The 23,809-nt window shown below is 37.1% G+C and overlaps 1 pseudogene; it reads right to left on the bottom strand.

The window, feature by feature from the left end:
- Nucleotides 1–4,905: 4,905 nt before the first annotated feature.
- On the bottom strand, nt 4,906–22,420 carry LOC107572139 (transcription initiation factor TFIID subunit 4-like; annotated as a pseudogene).
- Between the last annotated feature and the right edge of the window lie 1,389 nt (nt 22,421–23,809).

Below are 23,809 nucleotides of genomic sequence, written 5' to 3'. Positions count from 1 at the left end.
TGAAGCCTTATGAAGCATTGAAGCCTTTCATCCAAATTGTTCACAAAAGGGTTCATTTCTCGAGGCTTCATTTGCTCACAATACCACCTGGTGGCCAAAGTGTGTAAAACATGCAGATACATTACAGATGACCTGATGTGATCTATGATACACTGTTTTGTGCCAGTTAAAGGTGGGGTAAGCAATTTCTGGTAGCCAATGTTGACATTTGAAATCACCAAAACAAACACGCCTCTTTTTGATAGCTCTGCCCCACACATACGTACGCAACCCAGGAAACGATTAGTTCAGTGAAACAAAGCAAAACCAATGTTACACCGTGTCAAGACCGGACGCGAGTGGCGCGGCACGACAAAATACTATGGAACTCATTATAATCAGTGATGCTGTCTACACCATAGATGCATGGATGCGGCGCGGCACAACACGACAAATCCCCGACAGAAAACTGCTGCTGCGTTCTATTTATGACGCATTGACACAAATTTCAAATGATTTTCAATGGTCGCTTTGTTGCGTCCAGTGTACTAGACAGACTTTAGCTGTTGCGGCGCAGACACGGTGTTACTCACCTGTCGAGAAGAAACAAAGCAACCTCGGCGTCTGTTGGATCTGACCACACGGGCCACCCACGACCCTGTCGCCGGTTCACCACTGTTCCTTCTTTGACCACCTTTGATAGATACTGACCACTGCAGGCCGGGAACACCCCAGAAGAGCTGCAGATTTGGGAATGCTCTGACCCAATCGTCTAGCAATCACAATTTGGCCCTTGTCAAGCTCGCTCAAATCCTTACGCTTGACCATTTTTCTTGCTTCTAACACATCAACTTTGAGGACAAAATGTTCACTTGCTGCCTAATATATCCCACTCACTAACAGGTGCTGTTAGAGATAATCAGTGTTATACACTTCACCTGTCAGTAGTCATAATGTTATGCCTGATCGGTGAATATATATACATACATATATATATATACAGTGGGTACGGAAAGTATTCAGACCCCCTTAAATTTTTCACTCTTTGTTATATTGCAGCCATTTGCAAAAATCATTTAAGTTAATTTTTTTTCCTCATTAATGTACACACAGCACCCCATATTGACAGAAAAACACAGAATTGTTGACATTTTTGCAGATTTATTAAAAAATATATATATATATATATATATACAGTGCTGGGTAGATTACTTGAAAATTGTAATCTGTTACTGATACCAAATTACATGACAAAAAAATTGTAGTTAGTACTGTAATCTACTGTAATTAATATAAAAGTTTAATTAACAACATGAGGTGCATTAAACATTAAATTACATAAAGGTTTCCTAAACTGGGGTTAGTAAGGTAACTGCAGGCCCAGGGGTTTGAGAGTTAATGAAAAGCTAATAATTCATTAAATCATAAAAATGTAAAAATAAATAATTTTAAAATAACATCAATCAAGATAAAACACTTACTTACAAAATAAAATATTTTATTTGTTTACCTGCATGCCATTAACCAATGTCATAGAAATGTGAACATTCAAATGTGATTTCATTATTAAAATATTTATTTTAAAATCTCAAAGGTACTTCAAGTACATAAATTAGGCGAAAGAGTTTCAAAAGACAAAAAAAAGTTTGGGAATGCCCATAAATAAGAAATAATGTGAATTTGTGCATTTTAAAGTGTTTGAAAGACAACTCCAAAGACACATGTTTAAATAACCCGCTGAGTGATAATTCAAATAAACATTAATGTGTTCATCAGTAGTTGATGCAATGTTGAAACACTTGAAATGGTTTTTGTAAATCCAGTGGTCAAATGCTGTGTAGCCACCTGACTAGTGAATGGTCTTTGTGAATGTCCACAAAACTGGAAGACTTGAGTGTGTATTAGCAGTAGGCTATTTTAGAAAGGAACATTTAAAAGATGAGGAATTAAGGAGAATCAATACATTTTGAATAATCTATTGCTATTGTGTGAACAATAATAATGTAATCAATAAAAAAGTAACTGTAGTCTTATTATGAGCATTTAAATATGTAATTTAATCTAATTACAAGTACTTAATTTTTGGAATCTGATTATGTAATCCAGATTGTATGTAATAATTTACTAGCCAGCTCTATATTCTATATATATATAGATAGATCTGAAATCAAGTACTGCCAGTATAGGTAGGCGGATCCTGTCAGTGTGCAAGATTTCCGATTCATTAGCCACCATATATAAATAACTACAAGAATAACAGTACAGTTAAAAACTATGCACTACAAAATACTTGTGTTTCTGATTACAATAATTCACGAGTTCGCACTTACATATAATTGGATTGAGCAAATAGTACGCATATTTGGCGTGCTGTCCTGAGGGAGGGCTCTGAGCTCGGAATATAGCCCAAACCCAGAGAACTCCCCAATCCCTAGTATGGGATGAGAATGGTTTAAGAGTGAGGAGTTGGAGTAGAGGAGGGATGCCGGAAAACTGTCGTGGGACAGAGGCAAGTTGCTTGAATGATTTTAGCAAATGGCTGCAATATAACAAAGAGTGAAAAATTTAAGGGGGTCTGAATACTTTCCGTACCCACTGTATATATATATATATATATATATATATACGTATTGTGCTAGTTAAGATGATTAACTAAACAAGCTCCACCTGTGCCGAATTGGTTGATTATCTGATCGTGCTCCTCCCGAACCTTGTTAATAAAACATAATTAATATATTATGATAACAAATAGCAACCATTAGGGACGGACTGAAGGTGGATAGTATGAATGCAGTCCGGACATACACCCTTATCGTCATGTGTCCTCACTTAAGGGCCATACAGACAAACATTGACAGTCAATCAGATTCTGACTTTAATGAGCTTGAGCATTTAAAGCAGCAGACAACAGCATGTGCATATAATACACCGAATGTCATGATCCATTGGCAGTTGTCATTATAGATTTTATAGTTATCTTTCTTGATGTAAGGTACTTGCATCAGTCATGTCTTTTTCCTGCCATTCACAAGTCTTCTCCCGTGGCCTCATGGGATAGTAAAATGTACATCAGATATGCACTTCAGAATAGGAACTAGTAAGTCACTTGGCTACTTTTTGCCTACTGTTTTTTTTCTTCATCCAGCACATATGTCAATCGGACTTCAACTGGCCTTGGCACTGTGCATGTGTTTCAAAAGACAGAGGTGTTGCACGACATGTATTCTGCTACAAATATCTGATTATTGGAATGTGCCTGGTGAGTCAGAAATATTGTAATTACGATTCTGAACCAAGAAATGTCATATTTACAAGTGAAAACTCTGGCCCTTTAGGTTCACTTTCCTGCAGAGTTTAGCTCCAACCTTGATCAAACTGAGTTTGAGTTTCAGCAATAGTGTCATGTATACTTGGCCAGATGAATATTGTAGCTGCCTATAAAACTTACTGTAGCTTAACCGCATGTAATCATACTTTGATATATTAGTTAAATTAAGCATCCAATTTAGAACACGAGAGGCTCAATTCTTAACTGAATTGTGACTGGACGCACAATTGATTTCTATAGTTCGATGTTAGTGTGATGTTAAACTACAGCAGCAAAATGCTAGGGACTCATTCTAATACTCAAAAAGAAAATCACTTGTCCTCACCTACAGGTGTAACAATGTAAACTAAACAACTGAGTGAACGAATCCAAATGAATCTTTTTGGTAAACGGATTGTCACTGAGATGAATCTTTCATAAAAAGTGTTTCATGTAATGTATAAAACCTGTCTTTGATTAGCAAAAATGCACATTCTGTGCTTAAAAATCGCTCTTTGCTTCATTCACTGACTTTCCTAAGCCTGTATTGGCATGTGAGGCTGTGCACCTCTGAATAGCATGCGTTCACACTCTCCGAGGGGACTGTGAATGCTGCAGGCATATCAATATTTGGCTCCCAGCTTCTCATTCATGATTATTCAGAGGTAATGGAATATTTCAGAATCCTGTACCGCAGGCAAGCACACAGAGTATTTAAGTTTCTGAGGCTTAGGCGAGGCATACAATCAAGCGGCTCTGTTAGAGAACTTCCATTCACCTTACAAATGCAAAGGCATGCATGACAGTTGAGGAAGACTGGCAATGCTAATGATCAGAGGTCAACTCTGGAATTATGACATTGTGGGTTACCCTTTATTTAATCTTGGTTTAAGAGTGATGATCGGGCAGCAGTGAATCATGAGACATCCTGCCCCTGATCTGTTGATTTTGGCCCTTGTTATCTTGATCTTGTTGCACAAGAGTCCTTGAGGGTATCTACTGTCCCGTTTCTTTCAGCGTCAAACCCTCTGGCTGTTTGTACTTTTCTACTGGTCCGCTCTAGTTCTTGCATCATGTACTGATTGGTTGGTCAGTCTCAAACCGAATTCACTTCATTTGGGCTCTGAGGAAATATCCTGCTTTGATTGGTCAGTATTGTTCTCTCGGCCAGCTGTGATTGGTGGATTTTGTCGCCTAAGGCTGTATTTGTGTGATTGGTTAGTGGTGTTTTGTTCAGGGCATCCACTGCCCCGGAGCTTATACACAGACCGCTGTACAATCTCCAAACAGCGAGTGCAAAAATAGTTCAGCATGATTGTTTCAACAAAAAAAGTCATTTATAAGGAGTAAAAATTAAAATATTGGGAAGCTGGACAACATAGACAACTGTGCAGTTCAAACATAAAAGATCCATACAGTGTGTTGCTGCTAATAGTGTTTAATTTATTCCTTTGTGCTTCCCTACTAGTCAATATGTATGAACAGTTTATTCAATAATCAAAACAAGGACAGGAACACAGAAATATAATATAACAAAAAAAATTCATTTTGAACAACGGTGAAGTATTATGTAATCTAACTTATCCAAACATAGCACATACCTAAAAAGTTGTGCGTTTGTGTGGTTATCTAGCCTAGAAACTCTCTATAAAGCATGAGAGTGTGTCTGAATGTGGGGTCTTGCTCCATGCAGAAGGTCAGATCTCTCAAAGTGACTCGGTGCTCTATTTTTGCTTATAAGAAACCGAAACTGACGTGAAGGAGAGTGGGCTCGTGATGGTAAGCAAAAGACTTGAAGATAAAGGCGGTTGGGAGAAGCTAAAAGGGAAAAAAAGTGAACAGTTACATCAGGTTACCTTTGCCCGCCTCTCTCACTATACACAGCATGTAGCCTATAGCACTATAGTAAAATCCCAGGTCCGAGCGTCCACTGCTATTTATCACTCCGCAATGTCTGGCATGAATATTCCATTCATTCATAAAGAGACAGCAGCGATTCTACAACGGGTTACATTTAAGAGCTATTGAGTTAGAAAATAGAGTAAATGAAGTAGCCTATAATATGATTAGCCTGATTAACATGACACACACAGAGAGAGAGACATATGAATACTCAAATTAAAGAATTCCGTTGTTTCAGGTTTTTAGATTCTAGGTTTATGTTTATCATTGTCATATAAATTTTGCATTCTGCTCTTTTTATGTAGATTTCAAGTATTTTAGTTCATACAATAATAAATTTATTTTAATCCTCTGTTGGGATAAATATGGGATATATTTAAAGCATCACATAATTTGTTATGGTTTTACTGGTTGTAATGAAAATGTTATTGGTTTTAATGGAAACTGTAATGGCACCTGTTGGTCTCTACTGGTAATTGTTCGCCTTCTATTCATGGCTTTTGTTAAAGCCACTAAATCCTAATGTAATATGTCCCAAAACACACTACAGGAAACCATTATGTAATGGTTTTAATGGTTAAAAATGGATGGTTTGTAATGTTTGTTATGGTATTTGTAGTGGAAATCATTCAGATTTCTGTGATGGTTTCTATTGTTTTTGTCAGCAGGGTCACCATAGGTTTTGTGATGTTATTTGCCATAAATGCCATAGGATTGCTGTAATATTGTGAGATAGTAGCGACTGTTTGTAGTTGTGGTGGGCCTATTTGGGAGAAAATCCATTTTTTTTACTCCCAGTCCGTCCCTGGACGCAAAGAATAAATTTTTTTGAGCCACATGGACCTAAATGTTTTTTTCTCATATGAAATCAGTTTAGAAATAAGTAATGATAAAACAATAGCACTTGCTTGCTATCATCACACAGTCATAGTGAAAAAGAAGTACACTTTAGTATACTTATACTGATGTTATTTTAGTCTACTTATACATGTTGCAATTAAATGAAAAAATATTATAATTTAATTTAATTAATAAAAGTTATTAAATAAAAACTTTAGAATGCTTTTCTGACCCACTTAAGTACATCTTCATGTGTTATTTCATAATTACTTATGATTATACCACTAGCGTCCTGCCAAATACACTGACAAACATTTATGATAAACTAAAATATTCTCAAATGTCATTTATATTGAGACATGTATTTAAACATATTTGTAATTACACATTTATAATGAAGTTATAATTTAGTAAAAAAATAAATAAAAATTATAATCAATTTTAAAATATATTAACTTCCAACTTTCCAAGGGGAGCTAAAAATAATTAATTATCATTTTGGGAAATCATTCAGTTAATCAGAATAAACTCTGGAACAAGAAATAGAGAATAATAAAGAGAAAGATTTAGACATTTAAATATGGACACTTAACAAATAAATGCTGCTGCAGATCATCTAACTCTGAAAACACAAGATTGGCGTCTTTTAACTAGGGATGCACGATACCATTTTTTCTGAACAGATCCAATACCAAAAATTCTGAGTATCGGTCGATACCGATACAATAGTTTTTTTTTGTCACCTCTGTGTGTTGACCTGATCATCACTGTTTTGTGTTAAAAACAGTCTACTAAATATGGACAACTTTATTATAAAAAAAATAACAAATGAAAAATATAATCATAATCAATGACAAAAACACTATTATAAACTCCGTTAGTGGATAATTCAGCAGCAAAACTTATTCTAGAAAAATCACGAGTAACAATTTTATAAAATCTAAACATTGGGTAATAAATAAAAGTGAATAAGTGTAGGACTGAACCTGGTAAAATGTTACACATTGCTCTTTGTATTGTTGTAAAATACATTCATGAAAAACAAGTAAATATATTTATATATAAATATATACTATAAAATTAAAATACATTTCTTTTAAGTGTATAACATAGTAATGAGGCAGCAACATATAGGACAGAACAAGAAAGGTTATTAATAATCTTTCATTGTGCAAAAGTATTATAAATCAAATGGCTCCAATACAGAGCGGCACAAAGCGCTTTATGCGCATCCCGTGTGCAGAATGATGCGCTTGAAGCAACATGGAGTCACAGTGCACAGGCACAGCTAGTGCTCCGCATAGAAAAGTTCAAAGCACAAAGGGAAGAGATATGGATGTGTAGAAAGAAACATGATTTAGAAACAGCACTAAACTCCAGCAAGATAAAGTCCTTTTATGCAAAACACTGATCTTGAATATTCAATCATCTTAGAGCATTGGTCTCAAACTCAATTCCTGGAGGGCCACAGCTCTGCACAGTTTCGCTCCAACCCTAATCAAACACACCTGATCCAGCTAATCAAGGTCTTCAGGATCACTAGAAACTTCCAAGCAGGTGTGATTTGGAGCTGGTTGGAGCTAAACTCTGCAGAGCTGTGGCCCTCTAGGAATTGAGTTTGAGACCAATGTCTTAGAGAGTTCATCGTTTTGATGTAACCGAACGCGACTTGCAGTTTGAACACTGAATGGAGGATGACAGGACGCTGCAGCAGAGAGAAGAGTTTATGCAAACTTGAATTTAATGACTTTAATATTCATCTGTGCCTCATATTAAACTATGGAACGGTTTCAGAAGACTTGGAATATAGTGCACAAAAACTTTATGGTGCTTTATAATGTTTTTGTTCCTTTCGTGGGGCTTAACAAACACAGAATAGTATACGCACAATATCGGATTCGGATCAGTTTCTCTGACTGATACCCCGATCCGGCAGAAAATTGCAATATTGGAGCCGATACCGATACTGAGTATCAGATCGGTGCCCTACTTTCAACCTCTGTTCTTTTCCTGCCAACTGCACTGGGTCTTTATAGAGATGCTTATTCTACTACAGAGATGCAACCTCAAACGAGGCAAACACTAAACTCCCCTAGGCAGAGGCGTTTTTTTTTTCTTTTCTAAAAGGCCTGTGTAATTTAAGCACAAAAACTCAAAACCATCTTTTCACTTATTAGCATTCCTCACTGCCTAAAGGAAAAATAATTCACAAATGTAAAAACTAATTAAACTAGACTAAGATAAAATCCTCTGGTCTTTTGTTCAGTCTTTCCTTGTCCTTTTTTCTCATGTATTTTATAAAATCACTAACAATAAGACACGGTATATTACATATAGAGTTATTTCCTTCCCTTTAGGCATAAACAATACATTACCATCAAACGTTCGGGGTCGGTAAGATTTTTAAAAATGTTTTTGCAAGAAGTCCTTTACACTCACCAATACTGCATTTATTTGATCAAAAATATAACTAAAATTTAAAATAACCGTTTTCTATTGAAATATATTTTAAAATATAATTTATTCCTGTGATGGCAAAGCTGAATTTTTCGCATCAATACTCCAGGCTTCAGTGTCACATGATCCTTCAGAAATCATTCTAATATGCTCATTTGGAACATTTAATAATAACATTTCTTAATATTACCAATGTTGAAAACAGTTGTGCTGATTAATATTTTTGTGGAAACGATACATTTTCTTTCAGGAATTTCTGATGAGCAAATTACAAAAGAACAGCATAAATGTCTTTACTGTCATCTTTGCTGAATAAAAGTACTAATTTCTTTCAAAAACAATCTTACCAACCCAAAATCTTTGAACAGCAGGGTTAAAAAAACTGATTTTATAGCATGAAAAAAGTCAATCAAAGAGATTGATAAGCTTGGTTGACAGTTAGTGGTGGCCTTAAAACTCAATCATGAAATGAATCACAATATACCAATTCCCTTTCTAAAGGAGTTTACTAATATTTAAGTGACATAAGAGCAAATGTGTAATTTCATACAGCCACACAAGAAGACTTACACATGTACTTAATAAAAACCAAAACAGCTTGTCTAAACACAGCCAGAAATTTAAAAATGACCAAATGCTCTGTACTCCAGATTGTTTATATATGTGATTGATTTTGAACACACATGTAAACATTTCCTGCACATCTGCACAGAATGAAGTATTAAGACCGTACACAGGATAACTCACAGCAGAGGCGACTGTATGGACATGTGCAGGTACCTGGTTGGCCCCTGAGCCGGGAGCCTCCAGAGGTTTCCTCTTACGTGGCCCCGAGGCTGCCAGCGCTGCCAAATTTGCATCTCTGTGCTCCATCTGTGCCAACTCCAACTGCTGCATCTAAACAAGGGCAAAAAAGAGAGAATGTGCGTTTGACAGTAGGGCTGCACGCTATTGGAAAAAACTCATATTGCGATATTTTGTTTTTCTGCTATATATTACGATATGAAAAAGAAAATCATCAGCATAGAAAATAAACAAATTACAAGCATAGATAAATATAATAAAATAAAGATACAAATGAACTAAACAGTGCTTTATATTTTTCAGGTAAGTCTAACAGTATTCAGGTACAGAAATTGAATAATCAAATGTAAAATAACAATGCATAGTCTTCACTGTATAAATTAAATCTAATAAATCTGTGTTAAAGCTTAAAGTGTTTTTCTCTATGTGTTCTCTATGTTTTGTTGTTTGATTAACATTCATGACAGAAAGCAGGAACATTAAACTGCTGTGAACCAATATACAGTTACACATCCATTTTCTTTCTCAGTTGTTTACCTTCACCTAAGCCATAATCAACTGTGTTTACAAGGATACTTGCAGAGACATACATTTTGACATCATTTCACGCATATGTGACATTTCAGGCACAAATAGACCCGGACGTGAACAGAATTCAGTGTTCCCTTTCCCTTGTTCCCAATCTCTTTGATTGACTCAACGTGTCTACATCAGACGTGAGCAGCACGGTGTGACCATAGACTGTATACTACAATAGAACCCATTATAATCAGTGATGCTGTCTACATTGGATGCAGCGCGACACAACAAAAACCCGACAGAAAACTGATGCCTCGTTCTACTTATGACGTACTGACACAAAGTTCAAATAATTTGCAAATGTCGCTTTGTCGAGTCCAGTGTAGAAAAACTTTGGGGCCGTTCACATGGCATGCCTAAAAACGCATGGAAAGCTTTGCTAAGCAACCGTGACCTCCACTCGCCACGATGACCCAGAAGTTTCAACAAAGGATAAATGGATTTCCAGCACTGAAAATCGCGTGCAGTAGTTCTGCTACTAAATTCATTTAAAAATGGGTATCTCTGTACAGCCGTCACGTCCGGTGTAGACACGGTGTCTGTGTGAGCAAAGAAAACGATCAGTATAAATATAACGATCAGTATACTAAATATCGCACATCCTGCAATCAGACTATCACGAATGCGCACATCGCAATATCGATGCTGAAACGATATATCGTGCTGCCCTATTTGACAGGCACTCAAAAATAAAATCAATATTCCCACTGGCTCACCCAAATCCACGTGGAATGTTTGTAAAAACAAAAACGGAAAGCTGTTATTGGTGATGAATTTTTAATTTTAGTACTATTGATTTTACCGATAGACTATGACAAAGAACCCAAGTCGGAGGCCTGTGCAAAAACACACAAACATGTTACGTGCTCTCTAACACACGACTAGACCTTGTAAACAGACACACAACTCATCCAGAGGGCTTTCATTACATTCTGTTCTCTGTTTAGCCGCAGGCTTCAATTCCAGACCCAATATTAGACTCAATTAAAATGAGCCCCCAATTAGAGAGCCTTGTCTCCAGGGTATGTGTATGTATGTGTGTGGATTTGTCTATGTGGGGCACAAAAGGGACTTTATGAAGAGTATTGATCATCCTCATTGCTATACAAAGGAGCAGAAGGAATGAAAAACAGGTTGTGGAGGAAGGATGCATGTATTTTTATTAACACCAACACACAGAAATCCCTTCTACCTCTTTGGCTCGCTGTTTCAGATGCTGTTACTCTGTGACTCTACACGCAAATAGAGGGGGAAAAAACAGTACATTTTAAATGGAGACTGATTCCTGGTGTTTTTTCCCTCTTTTGTTGTGTCTGCTAATTACCCAGGCAATGCGGAGCAGTGCTTCTCACTCCTCTTCCTCCCTCCTGTTTCTCCAGTCTTTCCAGTTGCTCCAGGAACTTCTGCTGACAGTGAATATCATTGGTCTGACTGTAGCGCCAATCATCCTCACCACAAGAAACACACACCACAGAAAACATTAGCATCCAACAAGACACAAAATTTGAAACTGTTGTTCACATCGGTTTATACAAGTCAACATGAAACTACCCATTTTGCATCCATATTGCAGTGTAATTGCAGGAAAAACAATAGTTGCCTAAAACAATAACTGCATCCAAAATCACATACATTCTCCGAGTTGGTACTTCTTTTGAATAAGTACTTTGCAACCGTTAAAGTTTGTTCTATATAGTATGAATGTGTGTTATATGAATTTTATCTGGATGCACAACATTGTCATGTTGTTACTGTCATGTGACTTGTGTTATCAATTGTGTCGCTTCAATGTCATTCACAATTCCTCTCCCATGACCTCATGGGATAGTTAAGTGTCCATTTGATGTGGACTTCAGAATCTCTGTGGAGGTAGGTCATCATTTTACATACTGTTCTTTGTCTATTACATAACAGGGAAGCATGCATATTAAGACCCAGCCATAACATAGATTTTTTGACCATTTTGTCGTGCTGATTCCAAAAATAGCATGTCACACTTTGTGCATTTCGTAGCATTTTTTCTTTCCGCAACCATTTCTAAGATGAAGTCTTTTATTATCCCTTAATCAACCCCCCCCCCCCCACAAAAACATGATTCCTATCTTCCTCTGAGACAGGTTAGAACTATTTGTTAAATTCTCAGACAATTTTCACATGTATGAAAATTTAAATGATACATTTTGAATATACTTATGAAAAATTTGACTACTTTTGTTATTTTGCTATGTACATTAAAGCTGACAAATATGTAACTTTAAATTCTTATTTTCTGGGGGGAAAAAAACAACAACCGTTCATTATGGAAAGTTTTTATTGAAAATTTTGAACTCTACATCATCAAAATAGGTAATACTTGGCTTTTTTTTTTTTTTTTTTACAGCATCTAACTCTCTAGTTGTTCTGGGAAAACTGATATGATATCAAAGTGTACTGATCAATGCTGCATGATAAGGATCAATTCTGATTTCATGGCATCTTTTCTGAACCCAAATTTTTGGTCCCACTTTACATTAGGTATCTTTAACTACTATGTACTTATGTCAAAAATTAAATTTTTTTAGGTACAGTGTACCTATTGTGTTCATGTTGAATTGCAAAAGACTTTTGCTGCTATTCAGGTGGGATACGGTTAAGGTTAGAGACAGGTTTGGTAGTATGAGTAGATTTAAGTCATAGAGGTATGGTTAATAGGGTAATTACAGATGGAACTACAAAAAATAATTAACGTTATATTTACAGGAAGGAATTTTTAAATAATTATTTTCAATAAGTGCACGGTATCAAATATTAATTGAAATCTGAGTACACAGTAGTTTAAAACACTTTATACTAAGTGGGTCAACATTTTTATTAAGAAACAAGCTTTAATAAGAAATTATGAAAGTTTTTTTACTTTCTCAATTACTTTGTCTACTGTGTTTTTTTTTTGGTAGGTTTACCTTATAAGAGATCTGTGGATGTTGTGCCACAATGGTTATCTTCTCTAGCAGGTCTCGAAGCCTCTCTTGTGTCACCAGAGAGAGCAATTCAAGAACATCAGGAGGATAGACCTCTGTGATACTCAAAGATCCACCTATGCACACACAATCACACGTCTAAGTTGTAGTTCTAACATGTTAGAAGCACTCATTCTACTGACTGACTTAATCTGAATGTTATCAATGACAAGTTTTATTAATAATTTAAAATTCGGAACTCTTGTGGATCAATCCAGAATCACATAGAAAGTATAAAGATGAACCGGTGAATAAGAATTTTCACAAATCCAAATGGAATCATTTATAGAATTCAGGACTGTATCTAAAATATTCTCATTCAATATGAGAAATGCCAACAGAACCTAATTTTTGGGAGAATCGCAATTTTTTTAGGGGGGAAAATGTGCTGTGGTAAAATGTTAAATGGAGTTGAGATAATTCACTCTTATTTGTAGCTGAACGCGTAATCAAATTAGCTTAAATGTATTAACATGTCAGATGTGCAACATGAATGGCACATTGAAGTTCTGTGGGCACAGATTGCATGTATGCCTGATTATCACAGGGAGTTCTTCAGGAATCACATGAATCCTCCTCTAATTCAGCATTTGTACAGACCTATTTACTGCCTGACAGAAATGGAGATGTAGAATTAAAGGCAAATGTCTTCATCGAGCTGGAATTGTCGTTTTCCTCTGCTGTTTATATTGTATTCACATTTCCATAATGTCAGACATGCTTTGTTCCTGTTGGTCTGTTACGCTTGCCGAGTAGACAGACATCTGCAAACACTCCAATTCCATCTCATTTTTGCCCTTTCTGCTGATGCGGACTGAGTTCCTGCGAGGCTAAGTCTGTCTCTTTCATTTCCACATTCTCTCTTTTCGTCTCCTCCTCCTCCACACGACTCCCCCTACCTCCTGGCTATCTCCCTCTCTCCCTCCCTCCGTCTCTGTTGTCCTTTCTCTCGCTTGTTCCGACGCTTTTTTGATCAGTGCAGCAGAGTGGATTCCTGCCACTCTGGCAACTTTGCGCAGCCCGGCAGTCATTAGCATACTGATTAAGCAGAACAGGCTCATCAGAGATACCACTGATCAAAGACAGAGACTGCACTCGTGTGTCACAACACAGCGCAACATATGCCCCCCCAAAAAACACACAGACAGGATGGAGGGAAATGCAATATCACTTTGAGTAAAGATACACTGATGTACAAAAAAAGCAGTTAATGCTATAGCTGAGGACAGTGAAACATGGAGGAATACAGCGTTCAGAAATGTTAGTTTTAAAACATTTTGCAATATTGAGTTACTAATTAAAAAGTAACTAATTACGGTACATGAGAAGACTTTGTGTAACATTTTCTCACCTTTAGACACTCTTTCCTCCAAATTGGAAGTGCGCTGCATGGCGTTTGTTTTACTTTCAAAGTTCTGTTTTTTGCTTTTTGCAAACAGCTGGTTTGTTGTTTTCGCGGGTTTAAGCTAGTCTTAGCTGATTTAAGATGGGCTTCAGCTACTCTGTCAGATTGGACAAGCAGGTGCTCAGTTGGTTTAGCTGGTCGACAAGCTTTTCCCCAAGGCTGACCAGCTGAAAAATATTGAAAACCCCTCTAAAACCAGCCAAAACACAACAACAAACAGGTTTAGGGTCAGTGGCAATATCATATTTGATATATAAGCTAGTAATTACTATTTGATGCGACCTAATGTGTATTTACAAAGAAATTACAATTGAAGGAGACACTGTATTATGTACCTGAAAAATGCCTAATTGTTTATTATTATTAATCTCATGCTCAACTCAAAGTCAGCAAGACTCTGATTGTCATAACGGCCAAGAGCAAATTAATTTTGTTATTCTTAATTTATATACCCTAACCCTATAATAAATAAATAATAATGAAAAATATATTGTGACAACACATATGTGTAATTGGAGAAAGTAATTAAAGGGGTCCTGTTATGCTCTTTTACAAAGTCTTGATTTCGTTTTGGGGGGTGTACTAGAACATGCTCTCATGCTTGGTGGTTCGAAAAATGCATTATTTTTCACATAATTTACATGATTAAAATACCTTTCTCCCCAGCCTGCCACAAACGGCTCGATTAGTTCCGGCTTTGATGAAGGTCCGCCTTCCGAAAAACTAAATGGGATGTGATTGGTTAGCTGTCCCAGTGCGTTGTGATTGGCGAACAGCTTAGACGGTGTTTCAGTACTGCCACGCCCCCTTTTTCCGACACAAAAATTTGAGGCTACAGCACAGCAGCTCTTCTTCTTGGTTTTCTCTGATGCAGTAACTCTGCAGCAGCTCTTCTTCTTCGTCGTCTCGTCTCATGCGCTCACTCAACCAAGCGTTCTAACCACGACCTTGCCCCCACCCTCCAACCATTCGAATTTCTGTAGGCGGGAATTATTTGTAATGATATTCTAATGAGCCGCTTTGTGATATCATCAAGCCCGGAAACCAAACGCTGTAAAAAAAACTAAGTATCTCCCTTTGGAGTGGACTTTGAGATTTGTAACTTTCTAGATCTTTTTTTATGCCCAAACATACACACTACACACTGACTAAAATTAAAAAAGTGAAAAAGCATAATAGGACCCCTTTAAATGAGTTGGGTGAAGTTACCGATCTGCAGCAATCGTGACTGAAGGGCTGATGGGAATAAAAAGGGCTCCTCTTGACAGGAGCGGATCACTGATCCCACAAGCTCGGAGCCAGAGGCCAAAATACGAGCGTTCTCCACACTCAGGTTCACGCCGGCCATGGAGGCCACATCATTAATGTCATCGTCATCTCTAAATTAAAGTCCGTCAAGAACACAGAAGGATAAGATTTCAATTTTTGTCTAAAAATGAATATGCTAATGGTATAGCTCATCTAGAAATCTTAATCTATAGCGACATTGACTGCCTTCTATTCACATTCATCCTATAAAGAACCAATAAGCACATTCACCCGCTGTGCAGCAGGGAATGTCCGCAAGTCAGAGCTATTACCGGAAAGAGCCCGAGGTGCTGTCCTTGAAGCCGTGTGCATGCACTGGAAGGGGCGGCTGGAAAAAGTGTGTTTTAAATGCCTGAAGGTTGGACTGCCGCACAACAGTACCTGTGGGGACAGAATAAAAATACAGATATTTTTATCAGCTCAAAATGAATTGGGACACTTGGAGGTGAAAGACTCACAAAAGCAATAAAAGATCATCTAATCTTTCAGTGTATTGAGCTTTAATCAAAACGATGTTCATGTAATCCATATATATATATTATAATTAGAATTATATGACCCCTTGGTAAATATGAGCAAAGGTGGCTATGATAAATTCTATAAAAAAAATAAAAATAAATCTAACCTTTCATTGGGGTAAAACAATTGAAAGTGGGGGGGGGGAAATCACATTATGAAATAAATGTTTTTCCACCAATACGTGTTGGCCATTATTAGCACCCCTAGAATTTTTTATGAATAAAGTATGTAGTATATTCCCATTCCCAAATGTTACATGTAAATGTCCAGCCATGACTTAAATAAAAAAAATGGTTGTGAGAAAATAGCTTAAGCATTGAAAATTCCAATTTCCACCATCAGGGCAATAATTAAGACATTCCACTTAACTGCAGATGTTATGACTCTGCCTGGAAGAAGAAATGTGCCTATATTATCCTAATTCACGGTGAGGAGGATAGTTTGAATTGACAAAGACTCACCAAGGATCACAGCACAAATTGCTTGAGAGGGTTTCAAGAAAAAAATCTGCTCTGCTCTTACCCCCCCTCTAGCATATTCAGTTGTCAGACGCTAATGGAACTTTAGACGGGACCTGGAACTGTTTTAAGTGCATTTTTGATCAAATAAACACAGCCATGATGAGCATAAGGGACTTATTTCAAAAACATTGTACTGACTTCAAACTTTTGAATGGTAATACTACAGCTTATACCTGCTGGGTGAGTGTTGGTTTGAATGAGCATCTGTTTAGGTTGAGTTTGGTTCTGTGCAGGTAAGCCTGCCTGAGCTAATGACTGTTTGACGATTACTCCTTTAGGTTACTGGATCACCTGACAAAGTAAAAACAAAATCAATAAGAAGACAGGATTCCTAAATAAATACAGCAAAGATACAAAAATTATGCATATGAAAATATTCATAGAAGGTATGCTGGGTTTAGTCCACCTCGAGGACATTGTAGAAACCATTTTAGACAGGAGCACTTTCTGCAAACCCTCAGAGCACTTTCTGATTCTGAAGTAATCAAAACCTCTAAAGTCTATTCAGGTGTATGGGAAATGAGCTTCTGTATTTCAGTGGAAATCCATCTAGACGTCCAATAAAATGGTGATATTAGATTACAGAAAAACAAATCATGAAATTATTTGAATATGATAACATGACATTCCTGGTAAGAAATGGGGTAAGACTCATGCATCTTTGTCTCTAGTGTAAAACTAATTTGGCTCTGCTTGGGCTTGTGGGATACTGGTGGTTTTAAGTGAATTAGCCTGTACACCGTGGGCGGTGGTGAGTTAACCAGGAAATGAAGACAAAGTGAAGAGAGGCTGTCATAAAAATGAACCAGTGTGCTGGGACGGAGGCAGTGTGAAATTAGAGGTTTCACTCTCACACATACACACATACACACACACACACACACACACACACACTCTACTATTACATAAAACATCAAAACGGTGTATTCAGGATCCCCAAACACACATACCTGAATTCCAGACACCATATGGTTCACTACTATAACTATTGATAAAGAAATCATACCAGCAGATTAACATTAAAACGATGCACATGGTGAAAACACGAACACTGAGTGATCATTTGTTTTCCTTATTATCAGATTACTCTTCCGTTGTTTCATATAGGCAACCCCCTGAAATCATCATGATGAATTACATTCCTGGGACTAAAAATGGGCCGGGTTTACCAGCTGAGCCGTTCTGGTTGGCTGGTTGGGCTTGAGGGAGGAGCTGGCGGAAGCAGTGGACTTCTGGTTTGCAGCCTTGGTTGATGCTGAATCTGAGGACTTGAGTTGGTCGCACTGCTGAATGAAGAGCTGAGAGTTTGGGGTGAGCTGACGGACAGCTGGCAGGCTCCTCTGAAAGAATGAATACATCAGCATCTCTGGTTATATGTCATACATGAGCTATGAAGGTCTGATAATAGATTTCATCTTAAAATCAGGTCAAAAATGAGGTCAGTACCCTCATATATACCCATATGACTTTGGTGAAGTTGCTGATAATATCTAAATGAGTTTTTCAAGTGAAGAAACTGCATTCACCTTCAGGAAAGGCACTAGATATGGTTGAGGGGATTTGAGCTCCATGTAGAGTTTTTTCAGTAAACTCTTCTGCCTCTAGTTTCCCATCCTACATGTAGAGAAGAAAACAAAAGCCCTTTCTGTATTGTGATATATTGATTTTGAAAGCAGCAAGTGACATCATACCAGCAGGCCTTTGACAAGAGCTCTGATATTCTGAGCCATGTTGGCCGAGCGAGTGCCACTCGATGCTAGCTTCATAAGAGTGACCAGAATGTTTTTACATTTCTTCACATTCTCCAAGGTCTCCTGTGATGATAAAGAAAATTAAACATTATTAGTTTTATGATGCACATATTAAAAATATTTAAAAATATTGGTATTGACTGACATTGGATATTTCATTTTAAACATCAAAATGTACTTTTAGATATTCTAATGTTCAATTAATCTTTAAAAACACAACTTAAAAAAATATATATAATATTACATTTTTCATACTGTACATACAAGTTGTGATGCCTTAATTCACTTGAAGCATTTATAACAACTGATTTAATTTTTTGTGATTTATTTTTTTATTATTTATAGACAAAAAAAGTGGAAATTTTTTATATCTGCCATTTATCGGACATAACATAAAATAATTATCTGCTTTTCCGTATTGGCCAAATTTTATCCCTACTTTTCATAAAGTAAATGGAGGAATAACTTGAATATTGTAAGTAATGTTTCTAGACGAACACTGACTGGACTGAAGCAACTTAGGTTTATTTGATTATCCGTACATCAATTTTTTGCCATGTGAGTATCACATAAGTTACATCAGGCTTTTGATGAACCTTTATTCGTTCTTTTCTCAATCACCATTGTATTGCACTGCATTAAATGTTCTGCCCCATGCTTAAAACTAAAGCATTTAAATATCATCTAACAAAGACATTAATGGGAGATATTGAGTGACAACTGTTATTTATATGCATTTTCTGCAAGGAGTCTGCTATATTGTTATAAAAATATCATGGATTTACATTACAAGCAATCAGAATTTCATCCTACTTGTTGGCCATATGAATATCAGCAAGCACCATATTCTCATATATCATACTATATGAGCCATAAAAGCCTGGTGTACAATATATGACACAACAAAAAATAATTTTTTGTTTTGTTTTGAGATTTAAAAAATATATATTTTGTCTAAAGTTTCTGTAAAAAAAATCTTCTTTTCTGATTTTTATATCATAAGTCAGGCTTTCCAGGGTTAATATTAGTGTAACCCTACACACATAACTTGTAACACGAACTTACAGCTGTAAAAGTGACTGGGGTTGATGTTGTGTTTGTGCTGGATCTGGTCGGTACATTAGGAGACACCATACGTGGGGCATTACCCTGGGTGGAGAGAGCACCTTTGCCCACAGACTGCAGAGAAAATGAAACATAGACATGATTAGGTAGATGAATGCAACACAGACTGACCTATATTTCTATTTAAATCACTGAAGGAAAGCTACAAATTCATTTCAGTCAACATCTTTCCCTGAAGTCAGAGTATGAATAATTTTTTTGTTTTGTTGTTTGGATCAATAATTGATGCAGCCAAAGTGAGTAATACCTTTACAGCAGAGGTATTAATTATGGTAGTTGCAGTGACAGAATTAGTCCTCTGGTTAAAGGTCCCCGGTGTGCTGCTGTTTGGAGTCATTTGACTGGCTTTGATAACAGGCCCCGTGGTAGAGCTGGGCTTTCTGATGGCTGTCCCTATAACACCGGCTGGTTTAATAATGGTAGCTCCTATTGTAAATGATGGCGTGAAAATAGCAGTCCCTGTAGCGGTGGGTGGTTTCTGAACGGCAGTCCCTGTAGTGGGGTTAAGTTTAATATTGGTAGTAGCTGACACACTGGAAGGTGGGAGAGAAACTCTGATTATTTGTTGTAGTGGTTACAGTTGCCTGTAAAAAGGAGATATTTGAAATAAAATGGAGCATTTCCATAATAAATCAAATGCTTGTAAGATATCTTGCATGAAGGCTTTTCAAGCTTTTTGTAATCCCAACAGCTGCCAAATACGTTTATCTGCCTTTGTGAGAGAAGGCCGCTACATGTTTTCATATATGCAGATGCATTTATATTGTGACAAATAGTAAGTATGATATTAAAGACTGTAAGTTTTTCCAACATAATTAGCCCATTTTTTCCCACAGGATCCAAAAAAAAAAAGTGGCTTTTTCTCTCACAATTGACCTATCGGTAAGCCCCTACACTCGAACGCAGATGAGCCAATGGCAGTCGAGTATCAGTTGCACGGGGAGAGGAACTCATATATATATATATATATCTCTCTCATCTTTTTAAGTGGGAGAACTTGCACAATTGGTGGCTGACTAAATACTTTTTTGCCCCACTGTATATATATATATATATATATATATAACTAAGTTTTCACACTGACAGCTGTCATTGTAAGGGTGAGCAGCTCCGTTTGTTTGTCCGAGACCGCAACAGTAACTAAGGGGAGCGGGGCTTACCGATAGGTCAATTATGAATCTTGCCAGTCTGACTTTTTTTTCCTCTCATTTTGAGCTTACTTTTCACAGTTGTGACTTTTTTTCTCAGAAAAAAAGAGATGACTTTACATCTCACAATTGTTTTGTATCTGCATTGTATGAATAAATAAACAATTAAATGAATAAACATTACTATTGAACTTATTTTTCCTTAGTGATTTAAAAAAAAAAAAAAAAAAAAAAAAAAAGTAATTGCTGCTTATCATCATGCAATTTTGAGTTTTCTCTCTCAATTGCAAGTTTATATCTCACAATTCTGACTTTTTCCCTCACAATTTAAATGTTAATATATCTCACAAATTCTGACATTATTTCTCGGAGTTCCGAGTATGAATAATCAGTCTGAATTGTGAGATAAAAAGTTTTTTATACAAGCTCCAATACTTCTATATATATTTTCTATATTATATACAACCATATTAAATTTAAATGTTATCTAAAAATTTTTTATTTTGTATTAAATATGTATTTGTAGACACAATTAAATTAAAATATAATCTATAATTAAAATATAATTGTATTAATATTAAAATATTAATATTTTAAGATAAATGCTAATATTCAAAATATAAAATGTGAATTATAATGTATTACATTTGAAATTAATTCAAAAGTATTTGTATGACACTTTTCATAATGAAAGATAATCATACATAAAACCTGAAAAACAGAAAAAGAAAAAGGCATAACTGCTCATGCATAAACAAAAAAATTGTCCACGGACCCCATTTGGTCCCCCTGGTGATCCAAAGACCCTAGTCTGAAAACCATATTTATCTCACTGGATCTTTGTTTATATTCCCAGCATTAAAAATAAGTGACCAAAACAACACACCTGTGAGGATGGGGGTCTAACTACAGCAGAGGCATTGGCACTAGCTGGGTTTGGCAGCATTCCTTGAGCCTGTGCCTGGGCCAGAGCCTGCTGAGAGACCAACATCAACTGGCTGCTGTCACTACGGATTAACAGCATTCCTTCAGAGGCAGGGGAGAGAGAGTAAGACATCGCCAAGACTGATAAGTAGGCTTGATTGTTAAGTAGAATATTACAGTTTGAATACACTAACAGACCAATAAATGAAAAAGTGGATCCTGAATCCACCCGTAAAACTCACCTTGTGGGACCTGGAAGTTGGCAGGCAGCTGCAGTGGCATGGTCAGGGGTGTGCGTGTCATTGGTACACTTTGTGATGGGGTGGAAATCCTTGGCAATGTCACGACTGCCCCTTTGGCCGTGGTCAGTGTGGTGACCCTGGGCTGGCTTATGGCCACGGAGCTTACAGAGACCCTTCCAGGCTGAGGAACCAGTGCCAAACTGGTGGCCCCTGCTCCCCGAACATTAGACGTCACCACCCTGGCTCCTACGAGCACTGGTGTGGTGGATCTGATCTGTGCAGGGCCTGCTATGATCTTTGGAGCAGGTTCAGATGAGGCTGAACTGGAGCTCATGACTGTTACAGGATGCTGACTAGCAGAGTTGGATGAATCAGCCTCTGCCTTCGGTTTTGGCTGTTCTCCTTCCCCATTAGGGGAAGCTAAATCTGGTTTGCTGTTTTCAGAGGTGTTAACATTAGCGTTCGAGTCTGACGTTTCTCTTTTCTTGTCTAATGAAGTGTCCACGGGATCCTCAGTGTTGCTTGTTTGCGCGTCGTTGTTGTTTTCTCCGTTCTCTGTTGGCGCACGAGACTGATCACTGTCTAATTTATCTGAACCCGATGTTTCTGATATTATTTAGTCTACTTTCTCGATGTATTAAACACAGATTGAATAATTTGGTAGAGAGGATAACCTTGACATGTTTTTCCATCTATTTGGTAGAATAATCAAATTTATATGTACAAATACGCGGGCGACACGACGGATATATGTACAGCTTTAGTCAGCAGTCGGAGGTGGAGATTTTGATTCACCTGAAGGATTCAAATCATTTGAATTCATCCAAACTATTCATGATTCTTCGGTTCTTTCATTGAGTGTTTCTGTACGCTACACAGTTATGCCAGTAGGTGGAGACAAGCGAATGTCTTTTTTTGTGTGTGAGTGAGTCAGTGAATCACTCAACTGATTCGCTAAAAGCACCGAGTCATTCAAGCGTTTGTTAATGAGATGCTTCGTTCAGTGCAGTTCCGAATCTTGTTTAGATTCAAACATCTTAATTGGCCCCTTCAGTCAAGGGCGTATTTCTTCAGTAAGATCCAACCAATGAAATGCTGACTTGAATGCCTCTTGGTTTTTATACAGCCATGTTGCATCCCAATGTGTCTACTTATAAAGTACACCTCTAAATTATGTACTCTTTTGGTGAAGAAAAAGTACATACTTTTGAGTGTGTTAGTAGAAGAGTAGGCAAGCTTTGGGACATCCTATCACGTCACACAATTGTCTTTAAAGTCAGCATGAAACGGAAGTAGCCATTGTCTTTGTCTTTACTGTGACGTCTATCCGAGTGAAACGGCATCTGAAATAAGAGGGCGGGACTTGATTTCGTCCTTCGGGAATTGATTGGATCATTGGAAATTGGGGCGTTGCTAACAAAATGGAGGTAGATTTGAATGCCAGTTTGCAATTAGTTGTGGGGGGGTTTCTCTCCACTGGATTCACCGCTGACACCCTAGCATGAAGACATTTTTTATTTATTGAGGAAGACGACGACGAGAACGATCAATGGCACAAAACATGCCAAACAGTGGGCTGTGTGAGTGAGTCAGTGAATCACTCAACTGATTCGCTAAAAGCACCGAGTCATTCAAGCGTTTGTTAATGAGATGCTTCGTTCAGTGCAGTTCCGAATCTTGTTTAGATTCAAACATCTTAATTGGCCCCTTCAGTCAAGGGCGTATTTCTTCAGTAAGATCCAACCAATGAAATGCTGACTTGAATGCCTCTTGGTTTTTATACAGCCATGTTGCATCCCAATGTGTCTACTTATAAAGTACACCTCTAAATTATGTACTCTTTTGGTGAAGAAAAAGTACATACTTTTGAGTGTGTTAGTAGAAGAGTAGGCAAGCTTTGGGACATTTAAAGTCAGCATGAAACGGAAGTAGCCATTGTCTTTGTCTTTACTGTGACGTCTATCCGAGTGAAACGGCATCTGAAATAAGAGGGCGGGACTTG

This window comes from Sinocyclocheilus grahami, unplaced genomic scaffold (genome assembly GCF_001515645.1).
Source record: "Sinocyclocheilus grahami isolate Dianchi unplaced genomic scaffold, SAMN03320097.WGS_v1.1 scaffold1705.1, whole genome shotgun sequence".
Lineage (NCBI taxonomy): Eukaryota > Metazoa > Chordata > Actinopteri > Cypriniformes > Cyprinidae > Sinocyclocheilus > Sinocyclocheilus grahami.
Note: the sequence above shows the minus strand (reverse complement) of the source record. Positions and strands in the feature narration are given on the sequence as shown.